The sequence below is a fragment of the Pseudophryne corroboree genome, unplaced genomic scaffold (genome assembly GCF_028390025.1).
Source record: "Pseudophryne corroboree isolate aPseCor3 unplaced genomic scaffold, aPseCor3.hap2 scaffold_74, whole genome shotgun sequence".
Lineage (NCBI taxonomy): Eukaryota > Metazoa > Chordata > Amphibia > Anura > Myobatrachidae > Pseudophryne > Pseudophryne corroboree.
Genome location: NW_026970320.1, coordinates 1,044,241 through 1,059,420, shown reverse-complemented (window position 1 = coordinate 1,059,420; position 15,180 = coordinate 1,044,241). Strand labels below are relative to the sequence as shown.

The 15,180-nt window shown below is 40.4% G+C and overlaps 3 non-coding genes across 3 annotated transcripts; all 3 read right to left on the bottom strand.

Moving 5' to 3' along the window:
• Positions 1-13,797: 13,797 nt before the first annotated feature.
• Positions 13,798-13,960, bottom strand: LOC135040468 (U1 spliceosomal RNA). Its single transcript, XR_010234368.1, has one exon. It is a non-coding gene; the product is annotated as a U1 spliceosomal RNA (small nuclear RNA).
• A 152-nt stretch (positions 13,961-14,112) lies between these two features.
• Positions 14,113-14,276, bottom strand: LOC135040443 (U1 spliceosomal RNA). The gene has a single exon (XR_010234344.1). It is a non-coding gene; the product is annotated as a U1 spliceosomal RNA (small nuclear RNA).
• Positions 14,277-14,947: 671 nt separating this feature from the next.
• LOC135040496 (U1 spliceosomal RNA) lies at positions 14,948-15,110 on the bottom strand. The gene has a single exon (XR_010234396.1). It is a non-coding gene; the product is annotated as a U1 spliceosomal RNA (small nuclear RNA).
• Positions 15,111-15,180: the final 70 nt, after the last annotated feature.

Sequence of the window (15,180 nt, the reverse complement as noted above, 5' to 3'; positions counted from 1 at the left end):
TCACAAAATCGTTGCCCCAATGCATCATTGAAATTCAAGCTGGAAAGATGATTTTAATATATCACTTGTACATTTTGTATTGCTCTTCTGGTGACAATGTAGTTTGTTTTTGTCAATTACCATTTTAATAATAGGGTAAAGAAAATTAAGTGGATTTTTGAAAGAAAACAATACTGTCAATATACTATTAAAACAAATTAAAATGGTAAAAGTTATTGTACTTTAAGTAAAAATAAAAGAGCCAAATTATCAATCCCAGTTTTGGATTACTTTAATTAACAAAAAAAAATGCATATAGCAAAGGATAGTTTCAATCTGCCTACCTCTGGGTTATGGGCCCAGCATGCTTCCATTGCTGTACTCTGCTGCACATGTAAGTGCAAGAGATCCTGAAGCACTCACTCATCATGGGAAAGTACCAATGTGTTTCTTCGTTGGTTGATGGAAGAAACATCTTACAAAAACTCTCCAGATTATTGACTTTTTAAAGTTTTTCTAGGAAACGTTTTAGATGAATGCTTATTAGCCTTTGTCAGTAATTACTTCTGCAAAGTGTCTCTGTGGCGCAATCAGTTAGTGTGTACGGCTACTAACCAAAAGGTTGGTGGTTCAATCACACCCAGGAACGTAATTGACCTTGTGATCAGATTTTGGTGATCTTTAAGTAGACAAGTCAAAATTTCAAACCCCCTGTTATGGTTTAGGGTACCTGGCCTTCTCTGATGTAATCAGAGTTAGATTTGATTCAGTGATTTTATAAAAACAGCTAGGAAGCACAATTTAGCAGTGGGTTGCAGAGAAAAAGAAATATGCTGGCAAAAAAATCCAATTGAGTGATTAAACAGCTCTTCATTTTCTGGCTTTATTTTTATGCTAACAAATTTGTTCTCTGAAAAGTGTCCACAAAGCCAAGTCTCTGATTAACACCTTTGTAGGGATGGTTTTTCACCTATTACTAAATTAAACTTGCTTCATTGGAAAGGCAGCAAGATGCATCCTCATTTCAATGTCTACTGAAATAATACAGGTTGACACCAGGAAACATTAACGCCACTGCATCCTTGCTGCTTTCTCATGTGGAAGTCTGTTTAATGTGAAAACAAGGTGATATCTAATTAGCACACAGGTAAGGAATTAAGAAAATCTTTATTTAAGGGTGAAGATGTTTCTCACAAAATCGTTGCCCCAATGCATCATTGAAATTCAAGCTGGAAAGATGATTTTAATATATCACTTGTACATTTTGTATTGCTCTTCTGGTGACAATGTAGTTTGTTTTTGTCAATTACCATTTTAATAATAGGGTAAAGAAAATTAAGTGGATTTTTGAAAGAAAACAATACTGTCAATATACTATTAAAACAAATTAAAATGGTAAAAGTTATTGTACTTTAAGTAAAAATAAAAGAGCAAAAATATCAATCCCAGTTTTGGATTACTTTAATTAACAAAAAAAATGCATATAGCAAAGGATAGTTTCAATCTGCCTACCTCTGGGTTATGGGCCCAGCATGCTTCCATTGCAGTACTCTGCTGCACATGTAAGTGCAAGAGATCCTGAAGCACTCACTCATCATGGGAAAGTACCAATGTGTTTCTTCGTTGGTTGATGGAAGAAACATCTTACAAAAACTCTCCAGATTATTGACTTTTTAAAGTTTTTCTAGGAAACGTTCTAGATGAATGCTTATTAGCCTTTGTCAGTATGTACTTTTGCAAAGTGTCTCTGTGGCGCAATTGGTTAGTGTGTAAGGCTATTAACCAAAAGGTTGGTGGTTCAATCCCACCCAGGAATGTAATTGACCTTGTGATCAGATTTTGGTGATATTTAAGTAGACAAGTCAAAATTTCAAACCCCCTCTTATTGTGTAGGGTACCTGGCCTTCTCTGATGTAATCAGAGTTAGATTTGATTCAGTGATTTTATAAAAAAACAGCTAGGAAGCACAATTTAGCAGTGGGTTGCAGATAAAAAAAATATGCTGGCAAAAAAATACAATTGAGTGATTAAACAGCTCTTCATTTTCTGGCTTTATTTTTATGCTAACAAATTTGTTCTCTGAAAAGTGTCCACAAAACCAAGTCTCTGATTAACACCTTTGTAGGGATGGTTTTTCACCTATTACTAAATTAAACTTGCTTCATTGGAAAGGCAGCAAGATGCATCCTCATTTCAATGTCTACTGAAATAATACAGGTTGACACCAGGAAACATTAACGCCACTGCATCCTTGCTGCTTTCTCATGTGGAAGTCTGTTTAATGTGAAAACAAGGTGATATCTAATTAGCACACAGGTAAGGAATTAAGAAAATCTTTATTTAAGGGTGAAGATGTTTCTCACAAAATCGTTGCCCCAATGCATCATTGAAATTCAACCTGGAAAGATGATTTTAATATATCACTTGTACATTTTGTATTGCTCTTCTGGTGACAATGTAGTTTGTTTTTGTCAATTACCATTTTAATAATAGGGTAAAGAAAATTAAGTGGATTTTTGAAAGAAAACAATACTGTCAATATACTATTAAACAAATTAAAATGGTAAAAGTTATTGTACTTTAAGTAAAATTAAAAGAGCTAAAATATCAATCCCAATTTTGGATTACTTTAATTAAAAAAAAATGCATATAGCAGAGGATAGTTTCAATCTGCCTACCTCTGGGTTATCGGCCCAGCATGCTTCCATTGAAGTACTCTGCTGCACATGTAAGTGCAAGAGATCCTGAAGCACTCACTCATCATGGGAAAGTACCAATGTGTTTCTTCGTTGGTTGATGGAAGAAACATCTTACAAAAACTCTCCAGATTATTGACTTTTTAAAGTTTTCTAGGAAACGTTCTAGATGAATGCTTATTAGCCTTTGTCAGTATGTACTTTTTGCAAAGTGTCTCTGTGGCGCAATCGGTTAGTGTGTTCGGCTATTAACCAAAAGGTTGGTGGTTCAATCCCACCCAGGGATGTAATTGACCTTGTGATCGGATTTTGGTGATATTTAAGTAGACAAGTCAAAATTTCAAACGCCCTGTTATGGTGTGGGTACCTGGCCTTCCCTGATGTAATCAGAGTTAGATTTGATTCAGTGATTTTATAAAAACAGCTAGGAAGCACAATTTAGCAGTAGGTTGCAGAGAAAAAAAATATGCTGGCAGAAAAATCCAATTGAGTGATTAAACAGCTCTTCATTTTCTGGCTTTATTTTTATGCTAACAAATTTGTTCTCTGAAAAGTGTCCACAAAGCCAAGTCTCTGATTAACACCTTTGTAAGGATATTTTTTCACCTATTACTAAATTAAACTTGCTTCATTGGAAAGGCAGCAAGATGCATCCTCATTTCAATGTCTACTGAAATAATACAGGTTGACACCAGGAAACATTAACGCCACTGCATCCTTGCTGCTTTCTCATGTGGAAGTCTGTTTAATGTGAAAACAAGGTGATATCTAATTAGCACACAGGTAAGGAATTAAGAAAATCTTTATTTAAGGGTGAAGATGTTTCTCACAAAATCGTTGCCCCAATGCATCATTGAAATTCAACCTGGAAAGATGATTTTAATATATCACTTGTACATTTTGTATTGCTCTTCTGGTGACAATGTAGTTTGTTTTTGTCAATTACCATTTTAATAATAGGGTAAAGAAAATTAAGTGGATTTTTGAAAGAAAACAATACTGTCAATATACTATTAAAACAAATTAAAATGGTAAAAGTTATTGTACTTTAAGTAAAAATAAAAGAGCAAAAATATCCATCCCAGTTTTGGATTACTTTAATTAACAAAAAAAATGCATATAGCAAAGGATAGTTTCAATCTGCCTACCTCTGGGTTATGGGCCCAGCATGCTTCCATTGCAGTACTCTGCTGCACATGTAAGTGCAAGAGTTCCTGAAGCACTCACTCATCATGGGAAAGTACCAATGTGTTTCTTCGTTGGTTGATGGAAGAAACATCTTACAAAAACTCTCCAGATTATTGACTTTTTAAAGTTTTTCTAGGAAACGTTCTAGATGAATGCTTATTAGCCTTTGTCAGTATGTACTTTTTGCAAAGTGTCTCTGTGGCGCAATTGGTTAGTGTGTACGGCTATTAACCAAAAGGTTGGTGGTTAAATCCTACCTAGGGACGTAATTGACCTTGTGATCAGATTTTGGTGATATTTAAGTAGACAAGTCAAAATTTCAAACCCCCTCTTATTGTGTAGGGTACCTAGCCTTCTCTGATGTAATCAGAGTTAGATTTGATTCAGTGATTTTATAAAAACAGCTAGAAAGCACAATTTAGCAGTGGGTTGCAGAGAAAAAGAAATATGCTGGCAAAAAAATCCAATTGAGTGATTAAACAGCTCTTCATTTCTGGCTTTATTTTTATGCTAACAAATTTGTTCTCTGAAAAGTGTCCACAAAGCCAAGTCTCTGATTAACACCTTTGTAGGGATGGTTTTTCACATATTACTAAATTAAACTTGCTTCATTGGAAAGGCAGCAAGATGCATCCTCATTTCAATGTCTACTGAAATAATACAAGTTGACACCAGGAAACATTAACGCCACTGCATCCTTGCTGCTTTCTCATGTGGAAGTCTGTTTAATGTGAAAACAAGGTGAAATCTAATTAGCACACAAGTAAGGAATTAAGAAAATCTTTATTTAAGGGTGAAGATGTTTCTCACAAAATCGTTGCCCCAATGCATCATTGAAATTCAAGCTGGAAAGATGATTTTAATATATCACTTGTACATTTTGTATTGCTCTTCTGGTGACAATGTAGTTTGTTTTTGTCAATTACCATTTTAATAATAGGGTAAAGAAAATTAAGTGGATTTTTGAAAGAAAACAATACTGTCAATATACTATTAAAACAAATTAAAATGGTAAAAGTTATTGTACTTTAAGTAAAAATAAAAGAGCCAAAATATCAATCCCAGTTTTGGATTACTTTAATTAACAAAAAAAAATGCATATAGCAAAGGATAGTTTCAATCTGCCTACCTCTGGGTTATGGGCCCAGCATGCTTCCATTGCTGTACTCTGCTGCACATGTAAGTGCAAGAGATCCTGAAGCACTCACTCATCATGGGAAAGTACCAATGTGTTTCTTCGTTGGTTGATGGAAGAAACATCTTACAAAAACTCTCCAGATTATTGACTTTTTAAAGTTTTTCTAGGAAACGTTTTAGATGAATGCTTATTAGCCTTTGTCAGTAACTACTTCTGCAAAGTGTCTCTGTGGCGCAATCAGTTAGTGTGTACGGCTACTAACCAAAAGGTTGGTGGTTCAATCACACCCAGGAACGTAATTGACCTTGTGATCAGATTTTGGTGATCTTTAAGTAGACAAGTCAAAATTTCAAACCCCCTGTTATGGTTTAGGGTACCTGGCCTTCTCTGATGTAATCAGAGTTAGATTTGATTCAGTGATTTTATAAAAACAGCTAGGAAGCACAATTTAGCAGTGGGTTGCAGAGAAAAAGAAATATGCTGGCAAAAAAATCCAATTGAGTGATTAAACAGCTCTTCATTTTCTGGCTTTATTTTTATGCTAACAAATTTGTTCTCTGAAAAGTGTCCACAAAGCCAAGTCTCTGATTAACACCTTTGTAGGGATGGTTTTTCACCTATTACTAAATTAAACTTGCTTCATTGGAAAGGCAGCAAGATGCATCCTTATTTCAATGTCTACTGAAATAATACAGGTTGACACCAGGAAACATTAACGCCACTGCATCCTTGCTGCTTTCTCATGTGGAAGTCTGTTTAATGTGAAAACAAGGTGATATCTAATTAGCACACAGGTAAGGAATTAAGAAAATCTTTATTTAAGGGTGAAGATGTTTCTCACAAAATCGTTGCCCCAATGCATCATTGAAATTCAAGCTGGAAAGATGATTTTAATATATCACTTGTACATTTTGTATTGCTCTTCTGGTGACAATGTAGTTTGTTTTTGTCAATTACCATTTTAATAATAGGGTAAAGAAAATTAAGTGGATTTTTGAAAGAAAACAATACTGTCAATATACTATTAAAACAAATTAAAATGGTAAAAGTTATTGTACTTTAAGTAAAAATAAAAGAGCAAAAATATCAATCCCAGTTTTGGATTACTTTAATTAACAAAAAAAATGCATATAGCAAAGGATAGTTTCAATCTGCCTACCTCTCGGTTATGGGCCCAGCATGCTTCCATTGCAGTACTCTGCTGCACATGTAAGTGCAAGAGATCCTGAAGTACTCACTCATCATGGGAAAGTACCAATGTGTTTCTTCGTTGGTTGATGGAAGAAACATCTTACAAAAACTCTCCAGATTATTGACTTTTTAAAGTTTTTCTAGGAAACGTTCTAGATGAATGCTTATTAGCCTTTGTCAGTATGTACTTTTGCAAAGTGTCTCTGTGGCGCAATTGGTTAGTGTGTAAGGCTATTAACCAAAAGGTTGGTGGTTCAATCCGACCCAGGAATGTAATTGACCTTGTGATCAGATTTTGGTGATATTTAAGTAGACAAGTCAAAATTTCAAACCCCCTCTTATTGTGTAGGGTACCTGGCCTTCTCTGATGTAATCAGAGATAGATTTGATTCAGTGATTTTATAAAAAAACAGCTAGGAAGCACAATTTAGCAGTGGGTTGCAGATAAAAAAAATATGCTGGCAAAAAAATACAATTGAGTGATTAAACAGCTCTTCATTTTCTGGCTTTATTTTTATGCTAACAAATTTGTTCTCTGAAAAGTGTCCACAAAACCAAGTCTCTGATTAACACCTTTGTAGGGATGGTTTTTCACCTATTACTAAATTAAACTTGCTTCATTGGAAAGGCAGCAAGATGCATCCTCATTTCAATGTCTACTGAAATAATACAGGTTGACACCAGGAAACATTAACGCCACTGCATCCTTGCTGCTTTCTCATGTGGAAGTCTGTTTAATGTGAAAACAAGGTGATATCTAATTAGCACACAGGTAAGGAATTAAGAAAATCTTTATTTAAGGGTGAAGATGTTTCTCACAAAATCGTTGCCCCAATGCATCATTGAAATTCAAGCTGGAAAGATGATTTTAATATATCACTTGTACATTTTGTATTGCTCTTCTGGTGACAATGTAGTTTGTTTTTGTCAATTACCATTTTAATAATAGGGTAAAGAAAATTAAGTGGATTTTTGAAAGAAAACAATACTGTCAATATACTATCAAAACAAATTAAAATGGTAAAAGTTATTGTACTTTAAGTAAAAATAAAAGAGCCAAAATATCAATCCCAGTTTTGGATTACTTTAATTAACAAAAAAAATGCATATAGCAAAGGATAGTTTCAATCTGCCTACCTCTGGGTTATGGGCCCAGCATGCTTCCATTGCAGTACTCTGCTGCACATGTAAGTGCAAGAGATCCTGAAGCACTCACTCATCATGGGAAAGTACCAATGTGTTTCTTCGTTGGTTGATGGAAGAAACATCTTACAAAAACTCTCCAGATTATTGACTTTTTAAAGTTTTTCTAGGAAACGTTCTAGATGAATGCTTATTAGCCTTTGTCAGTATGTACTTTTGCAAAGTGTCTCTGTGGCGCAATTGGTTAGTGTGTAAGGCTATTAACCAAAAGGTTGGTGGTTCAATCCGACCCAGGAATGTAATTGACCTTGTGATCAGATTTTGGTGATATTTAAGTAGACAAGTCAAAATTTCAAACCCCCTCTTATTGTGTAGGGTACCTGGCCTTCTCTGATGTAATCAGAGTTAGATTTGATTCAGTGATTTTATAAAAAAACAGCTAGGAAGCACAATTTAGCAGTGGGTTGCAGATAAAAAAAATATGCTGGCAAAAAAATACAATTGAGTGATTAAACAGCTCTTCATTTTCTGGCTTTATTTTTATGCTAACAAATTTGTTCTCTGAAAAGTGTCCACAAAACCAAGTCTCTGATTAATACCTTTGTAGGGATGGTTTTTCACCTATTACTAAATTAAACTTGCTTCATTGGAAAGGCAGCAAGATGCATCCTCATTTCAATGTCTACTGAAATAATACAGGTTGACACCAGGAAACATTAACGCCACTGCATCCTTGCTGCTTTCTCATGTGGAAGTCTGTTTAATGTGAAAACAAGGTGATATCTAATTAGCACACAGGTAAGGAATTAAGAAAATCTTTATTTAAGGGTGAAGATGTTTCTCACAAAATCGTTGCCCCAATGCATCATTGAAATTCAAGCTGGAAAGATGATTTTAATATATCACTTGTACATTTTGTATTGCTCTTCTGGTGACAATGTAGTTTGTTTTTGTCAATTACCATTTTAATAATAGGGTAAAGAAAATTAAGTGGATTTTTGAAAGAAAACAATACTGTCAATATACTATCAAAACAAATTAAAATGGTAAAAGTTATTGTACTTTAAGTAAAAATAAAAGAGCCAAAATATCAATCCCAGTTTTGGATTACTTTAATTAACAAAAAAAATGCATATAGCAAAGGATAGTTTCAATCTGCCTACCTCTGGGTTATGGGCCCAGCATGCTTCCATTGCTGTACTCTGCTGCACATGTAAGTGCAAGAGATCCTGAAGCACTCACTCATCATGGGAAAGTACCAATGTGTTTCTTCGTTGGTTGATGGAAGAAACATCTTACAAAAACTGAGCGAGTGTCCACGAGTCCTCTGTGTTGATCTAACCAGAAACAGGTCCAGCGCAAGCTCTGTGTATTGTCCCCTTACATATTTGTAGATGTTGATCATATCCCCTCTTAGTCTCCGCTTTTCCAATGTAAACATGCCTAGTCTTTCAAGCCTTTCCTTGTATTCCATCATCTCCATGCCCTTAATTAGTTTGGTCACCCTCCTCTGTACCTTTTCAAGCTCCAGGATATCCTTTTTGTAGTACGGTGCCCAGAACTGTACACAGTATTCAAGGTGTGGCCTCACTAGTGATTTATATAACGGGAGTATAATACTCTCGTCCCTAGCATCAATACCCCGTTTTATGCATGCTAATATCTTATTAGCCTTCTTTGCTGCAGTCCTACTTTGGGTACTACTGCTTAGCTTGCTATCTATGAGGACACCTAAGTCCTTTTCCAGTACAGAATCCCCTAATTTTACCCCATTTAGTAGGTAGGCATATGTCTTATAACTTTTTTTTTCAATATATAAACATTTTTATTATAAGATTTTCAATGACACAAGTACATCCAAGTTGCAGATTATGGATTGTGAAGGACAAATCAACCATATAAACAATTTAAGCAATTTAAATTGCACGCAGGTAGTAGAATATCAAACTCCTTGGATGAAAGTTGGTCGTAATAAACTAGGATAGAAAATAATAAAGTAGAAAATAAGATTTTAAACCTACCGGTAAATCTTTTTCTCGTAGTCCGTAGAGGATGCTGGGGACTCCGTAAGGACCATGGGGATAGACGGGCTCCGCAGGAGACATGGGCACTTTAAGAAAGACTTTAGTTCTGGGTGTGCACTGGCTCCTCCCTCTATGCCCCTCTATGCCACAGTTAGAGAAACTGTGCCCAGAGGAGACTGACAGTATGAGGAAAGGATTTTGTTAATCCAGGGCAAGATTCATACCAGCCACACCAATCACACCGTATAACTTGTGATAAACTACCCAGTTATGAGTACGAAAAAACAACATACTGTAGCATCAGTGCAGGACCGATGCAACTATAACATAACCCTTATTGAAGCAATAACTATATACAAGTATTGCAGAAGTAGTCCGCACTTGGGACGGGCGCCCAGCATCCTCTACGAACTACGAGAAAAAGATTTACCGGTAGGTTTAAAATCTTATTTTCTCTAACGTCCTAGAGGATGCTGGGGACTCCGTAAGGACCATGGGGATTTTACCAAAGCTCCAAAACGGGCGGGAGAGTGCGGATGACTCTGCAGCACCGATTGAGCAAACATGAGTTCCTCCTCAGCCAGGGTATCAAACTTATAGTATTTTGAAAAGGTGTTTGAACCTGACAAAGTAGCAGCTCGACACAGCTGTAGTGCCGAGACCCCTCGGGCAGCCGCCCAAGAAGAGCCCACTTTCCTCGTGGAATGGGCCTTGACCGATTTCAGTAACTGCAATCCAGCCATAGAATGCGCTTGCTGAATCGTGTTACAAATCCGGCGAGCAATAGCCTGCTTTGAAGCAGGGGCACCAATCTTGTTGGTTGCATACAGGACAAACAGCGCTTCAGTTTTCCTGACTCTAGCCGTCCTGGCTACGTAAATTTTCAAAGCCCTAACCACATCAAGTAACTCGGAATCCTCCAAGTCACGCGTAGCCAAAGGCACCACAATAGGTTGGTTCATATGAAAAGATGAGACCACTTTTGGTAGGAATTGAGGACGGGTCCGCAATTCCGCTCTATCCACATGGTACACCAAATATGGGCTTTTATGTGACAAAGCCGCTAATTCCGACACTCGCCTAGCCGAAGCCAAGGCTAATAACATGACCACCTTCCATGTGAGATATTTTAACTCCACCGTTTTAAGTTGTTCAAACCAGTGTGAGTTTAGAAAACTTAACACCACGTTAAGGTCCCAAGGTGCCACCGGAGGCACAAAAGGAGGCTGAATATGCAGCACTCCTTTTACAAAAGTCTGAACTTCTGGAAGAGAAACCAATTCTTTTTGAAAGAAAATGGATGAGGCCGAAATCTGGACCTTAATAGAGCCTAATTCTAGGCCCAAATTCACTCCAGTTTGTAGGAAGTGAAGGAAACGGCCCAGATGGAATTCTTCCGTAGGAGCATTCCTGGCCTCACACCAAGAAATATAATTTCGCCATATTCGGTGTAATGTTTTGACGTTACATCCTTCCTAGTCTTTATCAGCGTAGGGATGACCTCAACCGGAGTGCCTTTCACTGCTAGGATCCGGCATTCAACCGCCATGCCGTCAAACGCAGCTGCGGTAAGTCTTGGAACAGACAGGGCCCCTGATGCAACAGGTCCTGTCTTAGAGGAAGAGGCCACGGATCTTCTGTGAGCATTTCCTGCAGATCCGGATACCAGGTCCTCCGTGGCCAATCTGGAACAATGAGGATAGTTCTCACTCCTCTTTGTCTTATTATCCTTAACACCTTGGATATGAGAGGAAGAGGAGGAAATACATAGACCGGCCGGAACACCCACGGTGTCACTAGGGTGTCTACAGCTACTGCCTGAGGGTCTCTTGACCTTGCGCAATACCTCTGTAGCTTTTTGTTGAGCCGGGATGCCATCATGTCTATCTGTGGCAGTTCCCACCGACTTGTAATCTGTGCAAAGACTTCCTGATGAAGTCCCCACTCTCCCGGATGTAGGTCGTGTCTGCTGAGGAAGTCTGCTTCCCAGTTGTCCACTCCCAGAATGAACACTGCTGACAGTGCGCTTGCGTGATTCTCCACCCAGCGAAGAATTCTTGTGGCTTGTGCCATCGCCACTCTGCTCCTTGTGCCGCCTTGGCGGTTTACATGAGCCACTGCGGTGACGTTGTCTGACTGGATCAGAACCGGTTGGTCCCGAAGTAAGGTCTCCGCATGACGGAGCATTGTATATGGCCTCTAGTTTCAGGATGTTGATGTGAAGACAAGTCTCTTGACTTGACCAAAGACCTTGGATATTTCTTCCCTGTGTGACTGCTCCCCAACCTTGGAGGCTTGCCTCTGTGGTCACCAGGATCCAGTCCTGAATGCCGAATCTGCGTCACTCGAGAAGGTGAGCACTCTGCAGCCACCACAGGATCGATACCCTGACCCTGGGGGACAGGGTGATCAACCAATGCATCTGTAAATGTGACCCAGACCACTTGTCCAGTAGGTCCCATTGGAAAGTCCTCGCATGGAACCTGCCGAATGGAATGGCTTCGTATGATGCCACCATCTTTCCCAGGACTCAAGTGCAGTGATGCACTGACACAAGTTTTGGTTTCAATAGGTTCCTGACAAGAGTCATGAGTTCCTTGGCCTTTCCTATCGGGAGATAAACTCTCTTCTGGTCTGTGTCCAGAATCATGCCCAAGAAAGACAGACGAGTCGTAGAAACCAACTGCGACTTTGGGATATTGAAAATCCAGCCGTGTTGCTGTAACACTTTCAGTGAAAGTGATACGCTGTTCAGCAACTGCTCTCTTGATCTCGCTTTTATGAGATCGCTCAAGTACGGGATAATTGTGACACCTTGCTTACGCAGGAGAACCATCATTTCCGCCATTACCTTGGTGAAAATTCTCTGGGCCGTGGAGAGACCAAACAGCAACGTCTGAAATTGGCAATGACAGTCCTGTACCGCAAATCTGAGGTACGCCTGATGAGATGGATAAATGGGGACATGAAGGTATGCATCCTGTACATAAATGCGGACAACAGGTGTCAAGCCGTGTGTTGCCTTTGTCAAGCTGTAATAAGTAGGGGTAAGGACGTTAACCACCTCAGAACATCCTCACTTATACGTCACCTGCAGCGCATTAATCATAAGTCAGTGACAAGTTCAAAAACTTTGGATGACAGCGGAAGCAGTCCACTGACCACTAAATCCCTTCCTCTTGTAACCAAGCTCCTGCAAACCACACCACCAACTCCCTTAGTGTCAATTTCCTCCTTAGACAGGAAAGCCAATAGTCCTGCAGGCCATGTCACTGGCAAGTCTGACGAATCCTCTCCTGCCTGGGATTCCTCCGATGCATCCTTGAGTGTAACGCCTACTGCTGCTGGCGCTGCTGTTGTTGCTGCTGGGAGTCGATCGTCATCCCAGAGGGGAAGTTGGAAGACCACTTGTACTACTTCCAGTAGGCAATTGACTGTCCAACAGTCCTTTGCGAGGAAGATGAAATATCACAGCAGTCATCCTGCTGCAAAGCGGATAACTCAGGTCTTGTCAGCCTGGGTGGTGAGAAACGTGGTTCCGGTATCCATCGTTAATTCAGAGGCAACTAGAGACTTGATTGAGGTACTGTGTCCCCGGTACCAAATGCCATCTAGGTTCCATTTCTCTAGGCAGGCGATACCGAAAATGTACACAGACCTCAGAAAAAGAGTCACCAGTGTCCTAAAAAATGCAGTTGTACCCAAGGTCCACTAGTCCACATGTCCGTGGTTAAGTGGAGCAGGGCAGACTCAGGACTATATGACTGTGACAGCCCACTGGGTAGATGTATTGCCTCCCGCAGCAAGAACAGCAGCGGCGGCCCCAGTAGCAGCATCTCGCAAATGTCAACTCGTTCCTAGGCAGACTACGCTTTGTATCACCGCTTTCCATAAGAGGCACACAGCTGACAACCTCTTACGGAAACTGAGGAACATCATCGCAGAATGGCTTACCCCAATTGGACTCTCCTGGGGATTTGTGACATCGGACAATGCCACCAATATGGTGCGTGCATTACATCTGGGCAAATTCCAGCACGTCCCATGTTTTGCACATACATTGAATTTGGTGGTGCAGAATTATTTAAAAAAACGACAGGGGCGTGCAAGAGATGCTGTCGGTGGCCCGAAGAATTGCGGGCCACTTTCTGCATTCAGCCACCGCGTGCCAAAGACTGGAGCACCACCAAACATTCCTGAACCTGCCCTGCCATCCTCTGAAGCAAGAGGTGGTAACGAGGTGGAATTCAACCCTCTATATGCTTCAGAGGATGGAGGAGCAGCAAAAGGCCATTCAAGCCTTTGTGCGTTGGAAGGCACAAAGTAAGCAGACGGGAGAAGTCAGGATAGTGCGCAAGGGCATAGAAGGGAGCGGCTCAAGAAAAGAGAAGTGGAAACAGACAGCAAACTAGGCTGGAGAGAGACCTGAGACAAAGAGATCTGAATTATACGAAAGCCGACCAGGGGAAACACAAATTATGCAGTCAAGTTTCCCACATTTGGGGAAATCGCAGGAGCAGCACACCCAGAGTGCAATGGGAGAGCCTTGCCCTGGGAGACGCACCTTCATGATCATAGTATCTCACCTGGCAGGTAAGTAGGATTTGGGATAGAGCTGGGGAGGGTCGCTGCTCGGGCACCCCCCTGTCAAGTGAAGGAGATCCAACTGAGGCAGCACAAGGAAACTCTCGAAAGAAGAACAAGGCTAGAGGAAGATCTGAGACAAATAAATCTGACTTTTACCAGAGCTGACCAGAGGAAAGCACAAACACAGTCCCCCACTACCACAAATAATGCAGTCGAGTTTCCCACATTTGGGGAAATCACAGGGGTCAGCATACCCAGAATGCAATGAATGAACCTCACCCTGGGAGAACAATCTTCATGAAAATGGTATCTCCTATGCAAAATAAGTATGATTTGGGATAGGGCTGGGGAGGGCCGCTGCTCAGGCACATCTCTGTCAAGTAAAGGAGATTCAACTGAGGCAGCACAAGGGAACTCTCATCTGGGGACAACAACTGCAGGTAGAACACATATTTTCAGATGAACATGGTAGGGCAGAAGGTTGCCAAATACTGAAGCACCCCCAAACAACAAACCAAATGCAACAACTAGTGCAAGCATTCCCGGGGGAAGGCATGCAGCAGATGGATTTGCATATGGTGATGTCATCCAAGCAGTGGGTCAAAGTTGGCTTCAACCCTCGTCTGCATATGAAAAGAGAAAAGGGGCGTGCAGGGCATGGCGGCCTTTTGCGGCGCTTGGATGACCCCTAGTTCGCATTAAACACCTCCACCCTCCTTCGGTGTGGGGCTCATGTTGGCTATGCCCCAACCCCTGAAGCATTCAAGCTGATTTCTTGCAGCAGCTGGGCACTGTAACAGCTCCAGAGCTGCTCTGTAAGGCAAGTAAAAGGGCATGGGCCCTGCAACACTACCTGTAGTTTGCATTGTGCATTGGAAGGCACAAAGTAAGCAGACGGGAGAAGTCAGGATAGTGCGCAAGGGCATAGAAGGGAGCGGCTCAAGAAAAGAGCAGTGGAAACAGACAGCAAACTAGGCTGGAGAGAGACCTGAGACAAAGAGATCTGAATTATACGAGAGCCGACCAGGGGAAACACAAATTATGCAGTCAAGTGTCCAACATTTGGGAAAACCGCAGGAGCAGCACACCCAGAGTGCAATGGGTGAGCCTTACCCTGGGAGAAGCACCTTCATGATCATAGTATCTCACCTGGCAGGTAAGTAGGAGTTGGGCTAGAGCTGGGGAGGGTCGCTGCTCGGGCACCCCCCTGTCAAGTGAAGGAGATCCAACAGAG